Source organism: Strongylocentrotus purpuratus, unplaced genomic scaffold, assembly GCF_000002235.5.
Source record: "Strongylocentrotus purpuratus isolate Spur 01 unplaced genomic scaffold, Spur_5.0 spur5_scaffold_2, whole genome shotgun sequence".
In the NCBI taxonomy this organism is placed as follows: Eukaryota; Metazoa; Echinodermata; class Echinoidea; order Camarodonta; family Strongylocentrotidae; genus Strongylocentrotus; species Strongylocentrotus purpuratus.
In genome coordinates this window covers 20,325,313-20,331,818 of record NW_022145605.1, presented here as the reverse complement: position 1 = coordinate 20,331,818, position 6,506 = coordinate 20,325,313, and the positions used below count along the sequence as shown (strand labels likewise).

At 35.6% G+C, this 6,506-nt stretch overlaps 1 long non-coding RNA gene across 1 annotated transcript; it reads left to right on the top strand.

Annotated features, from left to right (window-relative positions):
• The first annotated feature begins 3,091 nt into the window (after positions 1–3,091).
• Positions 3,092–4,005, top strand: LOC115926534. Its single transcript, XR_004065069.1, has 2 exons — positions 3,092–3,298; positions 3,951–4,005. It is a non-coding gene; the product is annotated as an uncharacterized LOC115926534 (long non-coding RNA).
• The last annotated feature ends 2,501 nt before the right edge of the window (positions 4,006–6,506 follow it).

Genomic DNA, 6,506 nt, shown 5'->3' with positions numbered 1-6,506 from the left:
AATTTCATTTTTTGTTATAACTTTGTTACAATTTTCTTAAGACTTCTCATACATTATACAAATTAAAATGAAACACATGTATTTCAAATATATCATTATCACAATACAAAATGATGATCAATAAAGTAGGAGTAGAAACCGAGATTATGGATAAAAAACAAAGAAAAAGGACAGACAACATAATAGGTTACTATATTATTCTAATTATAACACATCCCATTCTTTGCGAAATCTATGCATGGATCTATCCTTATAACAAATATATTTTTCTGTAAGGTACATGTACGTTTGATTTAAATTAATAAGAAATAATTTAAAAGAAGCGAGTATCTCAAGATATCTACATAAATACAATTTTTTTTCTCGCAATAATAATACAATGATTCAATAGAGCATGCTGTTTGTCTTGTAATTACGTAAATTCATGACATTACAGTAATCGAACATTTCCAAAATCCAATGGTGATGGACAAAGCTAACGAAATCGCCTAACGGTTTGATTAACAATTTAATAGTGTACGGTTTGTTAGTGCATTGGCAGATTAGAACACATTTCAGATGGAGGGGGGGGGGGGGGGGGATCTAGAAAACTTAAAATGCAAAAGAAGTAGAATTGTGTGTTTGGCATTGGTCGGTCAGTGAGAAATCGGAAATCAGCTATTCATCTAAAATATATCTCTTTCTCTCTCTCTCTCTCTCTCTCTCTTATACATCGCTATGTTCTCCCTCTCTATCTCTCTGTTGTCTACGTGATATTGTCAATAATTATCTTTCAGTCTGTCTCTCCGTCACACACGCCCTCTTTATTGTTACCCTCTATCTCTCTCCCTTCCTCCTATAATGTCTCGAGCCCTACTGAGATATGGATATGTCCATGGAAAATGAACACTATTTTCCTCTCAGAATGACGAACGTTCGGTTTAACGAACTTTTGGAATAACGCAATAATGTCTTGTTCAAAAGTATGAACCGTCTGTCCCGTCTGGTATGATAACATCATGTTTGGCATTGCGAATCCTAGGAGTGATGAATATTAAGAGACACAAGTGTCTCTCGAGTTACAGACCGGGATACAGCCAACGAGACCGACGGTGACGGCCTCGTGGGCTCTCTAGAGGGTTCGCTAGACCGACATGACTTTTAGACCCTCAGTGCTGGTCTCGTAGGCTGGCGACCTAATAAACGCACTTTCAGAAAACGAGCATAATGACGAGTGCCTCCCTCTATTGGTACCATGCCTTTTACTTACCGCTTTGTCTTTTACTATTTGTTGCCTTATGTGAACATAACAGAACAGTCATCAAAGACATATATTTTCAGCAGGAAATCTCAGGTCACAATATTTTATTCCCTCATCTATGGTTTTGGTGTATTGATATTCGATAGTTTAATCTGAGAATAGAATGTGGGCGGTTGAAATTGCAAAATAATATAAAGATCTTTTAGTATTCGACCATGTCATCATAGCTCACGTCGTGTCGCAAAGTTTATATCGGAATATAAGCCTTGGTACCTTTTTTGGTGGTGGTGGTGGCGGTGGGGTACTGTTGTTGTTGTTGTTTGTTGATTTTTTTGGCTTATTAGATAATTTTAGGGAAAATTTAGGGGAAATGTTTGTCAGTCACCCCCACCCTCGACACACCTCCAGTTTAAACACCTTTAGGGCGTCTTTTGGAGGAATCCTACCAAGTACCAAGTACCCCTCTCCATTTCAAGAATACGTGTTTTTCCCAGTTATCCGATCTTATGTGCCCCTCAGCTATTGGTAAAATGAAAACAATCCCTGTCGGGTCACCAAAATAAAGACCTGTTTAGGTTTTATTTTTTTATTCTGTTACCACTAATATGGGACAACATATTACTCTGTCAAAAGCTGATGAAGCTAATTTATATTACTTTTTCCTAAACTCATCATCATCATCATCATCATCATCATCATCAAATTATATACACTTAAAATATTGTGACAAACCATGTTATGTTCATGAAAATGTATGATGAAAAAAAAAAAAAAAAAAAGATGCAGAAACCAATAAATCAAAATCAAATCAAATCAAATCAAATCATCATCATCATTTATTAAATTAAGAATATTCCCTCTTACGATGGGTTCTTCTTGTCTCGGACATCATCCTCATTTAGCTCAACCGTAATTGACTTCTTTATTTCAATATCGTTCCATGTAAACATTGTCTCGGCACGATCTATCAAGGTAATGGCAATGGTTGCGATTTGTCTGTAGTTTGGGGAAAGTGCTTTTATTCGTTATGCCGTACATGGTTATCATGCCCTCAATGCTTCAAAATCGCAGTGCCTTATCTTTATTAAAATTCTCTGCTAGGCGACAAATCTTCTTCTGCTGCTTCTGCACCCAGGTTGGGAAACAGTCTTTTTCAATACCTTCGCTCTTTCAAGGACATACTTGGCTCTAGTGACCTGTTATACTTTTAAAACCCTCATCTATTCCATATACAACGAGCCAAAACCCCAGTCTTTCCAAGGTGGATCATGGACGACACATTCAGTCAGTTCTAAGTCTCATCCATCAGTACCTTTGAGTAAAGCAGCTGGATATGGCGGTCTACACGTTCCCAGATTGGATTGCATAACTTCCTGACAAATCTTTCACTCCATTGAGATTTATTAATAACTAAAAAAGTATTGAAGGTAACAAGGCGGTCTATCCAATCAAGTGGACAGCTGGAGTCAAACAAAAAAGAAAAGGAACTTAATCATAAGTCACCTTGGGATATATGTATCATCTCAAAAATGTTTAAGGATCTCATGTGAAAGGGTGACTGTCTACATGTACATCTACATAAGAAATAACCTTGCCCCTTTCATATTTTGCCATATAATTTGGATGTCGAGCTTGCCACTTCTGCGCTATAGCTCAGCTCAGCTTAATGTGTATTAATGAAAACGGTTCTAGAGACTTTAAATACAAAAAAAAAACTCTGCCTAATACACAAATGGTTGTGCCAAACTAGCTCTGGCCCCTCCTGTCACCTAATTTGGCAAAGAGTGGGAGGGGCTTAAGTGGTATAAATACCGAAGCCAACCCGATCCTTGGACAGTCAAAATCACCACGCATTCATCTCCTCATCAAAGTGATTGCAGAAATTCTCCTATAAAACCTTCACTCGAAGTAAATTTTAAAAAAATCTCTCGGCTGCTATCAGCAAACTGTTCAAGATGAAGTCGTTCTTTGTCGTCACTTTAGTTCTATTTCCATGTCTGTGTCTTGTTGAAGTCACCCAAGCCGTTGCTGTTTCAAAGGAAGGTACGCAAGATGAAGGTGAGGTTTCTGGGCAGGTTTCATTTAGATCATACTGCTACTTGTCACTGTAACTTTCTACCATTGATGTCCAAAATAGGGTAAATGTCCTCCCTACAACATCATGAATGTATTTTTAGTAAAGTGTTTAAGGGGTTTAATTTCGCAACCAAGCTTTTGGTTAGGAATAATAAAATGTATTTTATCGATAACTCTGATCCGCAAGAGCATTGTCTGGTGAATGATTTCAACCAAATGAATTAGCTTCGATTGGCCAATGAAAAGTTTCTTGATTTATTTAATTCTGTTTAATTTTCTTTTTCTTTTGCATTTTTAGAGATATATTACAAACAGAACATTGCAAATTTACACACGACACAATAATATATGTAAAATAAGGTAAGGCTGGCTGTAACTAATCGAAAACATCAATTTGCGTTGATACTTGTTCTTCCTTGTTTAACCTTTTAAAAAGAATACAGTTGAACAAATAGGGCTAATACATTCATGAAATTGTAATTAACGGCAACAACATTGTACCAATAACGTGTCCAAGTTAAACATGAGACTTTGATCAAAATTTTACAGAAAAATTATCACTTTCTCCCTAGAATGTTAATGAGTTAAAATCAATTAAAATGGTGTTTATTCTTTCTCTCCTTCTCGCATGTAGCTTTTGCCCCTGAAAACATTGTAGATTCAGGCAAACTGACACAGACAGAAGAAGACAAAATCTCTGAAATCAGAAAACAAGTATTGCTTCTTCAGGTATGTACACGTATTTAAAAGTATACATCTGGGCATTTCACATGAGACCAATTTGTATGAAATCACCCTGAAGGAAGGCCAGCTAGGCCCTGCTTTATAAAAATATCAATAACAAGTTGTAACTAGACTTTAATTCGTCACTTTGACGAATTAGGTGATACGTATGCTAATGGTTTACATAATAAAGAATGCATTATACGATATCATATTATTTTATGAAATGCTTCATCCATTAAGATCTATCCATATGTCAAGTTTAAATTGTGTCCCCTTGATCATTATAGATGTAGGGAAGATAGATTGAAAAAATATGACCATTGACCCTGCGCAGTAACCAGTTACACCTTTGATTCTAATTTATATCACGAAGAACACATTTTGACGATTTTATCTTATTCAAAGAAATGAAAATGTAATTGATAAATGATTATCATCATTATGATATTGATGATCATGATAATCATGATGAAGATCATGATCATGAGCGGGATCCTGACATCTTATTGAAAAAATGAGGGGTGATTTAGATAGCACATAGCACAAAATCCAAGCAGAAATAACAGCGATATTGCTCGCAAAAGACAGGAATGTAGAATCCAGATTTGAGAAAAAATTATCTCCCACAGGGATTACACGCAAAAAGTAATGGATTAAGTGAAAAAAGGGAAACACTAAAGTAAATAGGGTTGTTTATTACATTATTTGCGATTCTACGTGTTTAAATAATCAAAGGAGATGGTACAGTGAAAGGTCAAAAGGAAAAAAAAAGGTGGAGAAAAAATTGTTGGAGACACCCGGACTCGAACCCGGGATCTCAAGGTCGGAAGTCAAGTGCGTTACCCATATACCAAAACATTTCTTATAGCGATTACACGTAAACGAAAATGGAATTCTAAAATCCCACTTTGCAAGTAAAATATGAGCATGATCCCGGCATATGATCGAAAAATGAAGTCACATTGGAGATAGCTCATTGTCTCAGCTACAACATATCCGAAGCTCACGGAAAACAAAGTTAAAAAAACGGAGATGTTGCTCGCGAAAGACGGAAATGTAGAATGCAGTTTTGAGAAATAGTCATGTCCCATAGACAATACACGCAAAATTTGAAAAATTGACATGCCTCCTTTAATTGCAAAAATACGCCATGATACCTTTGTCAAACTGGACAATTATGTACACTGCATTTGTAGAAAATTGTCTCAGCTAGAACATATCAAAATTTGAAAGAAAAAAAAGCAATATTTACAGAGATACAATCAATTTTCCAAAAATATGCATCCGTCATAATATGCAAATTTAAATTTCGAGTTCGGAGGCCATTATGATGACATTATGAGTTAATTGAGAGTCAAATGAGACATGAAATCATATTTCCATTTCATAATCTATCCACATATGAAAGAATATTGGGAGTTTCTATCTATTCTGAAGAGTTACAATGAATTTTGTATAGGCATTTTTTTGCCCATGTATTGTGGATAAAGATCACGCAAATCCGCGCGTGCTGTCAACTTTGACGGATGCTCATTGCGTTATTAAAAGGTGAACAAATTATCAAAATGCTTGGAAAAATGTACAAAATACGATGACGGAGAAAATATTGGGATTCTATGTTGCAAAATGCTAGTACGCGCAAAAAACGCACGCGCATGCGCGTGAGCGAGATTTTTTGTCAAATGCTCTATATGGCCTTAAACGTATGCAAAAAAATTTTGGGATGATTTAGAGCATTTTAAATTTTTAAGCGCGCGTAAACGCGCGCACCTACACGTACGCGCATTTTTACGCGCATATATTGTCCTCAAATTGACCGGGCGGATATTGACTTTGATCATGACAAATATGAATGAGAAATGGCTTTCCGTTATGAAGATATGATCATAAGTTGATTTTAACAAAATGGCGTCTAGATGACGTCACGATAATTTTTAGTCTTTGAAAAGTCACGCAGTTCTAAGTTAGACTAAGATCTATCATCATTGAAAGTTTCATGGCAATGGCTTTATTCAGTCTTGAGATATCCTGCGAACAAAATCGAGGAAGAATAATAATAAATAATAACTAGACTTTAATTCGTCACTTTGACGAATTAGGTGATACGTGCTATTTTGTTATCATGAAAGTGTGCCGATGATGATCTAATGATAATGATCATAAATACGATAAAGACCATGATTAAGAGTGGTGTAGCGCCCCCTTCAGGTATTCGATAGAGATTTGTAGAATCAGGATTTCAGAAAAAGTCGCCTAACACGCAAACTAAGAAAATTCTGACATGTCACCTTTAATTGAAATTTTCACTATTATGATGTCATCGAAATGATAAATGATGTACGTCAATATTGTAGATAATTTATTAGCTGCACCGTATCAAAATTTGGAAGAACATAGAATACAAATAAGCTAGATAGTGCTCAAAGATCAATGTCATGAAGATTTATGATTTGAACGAAATTCA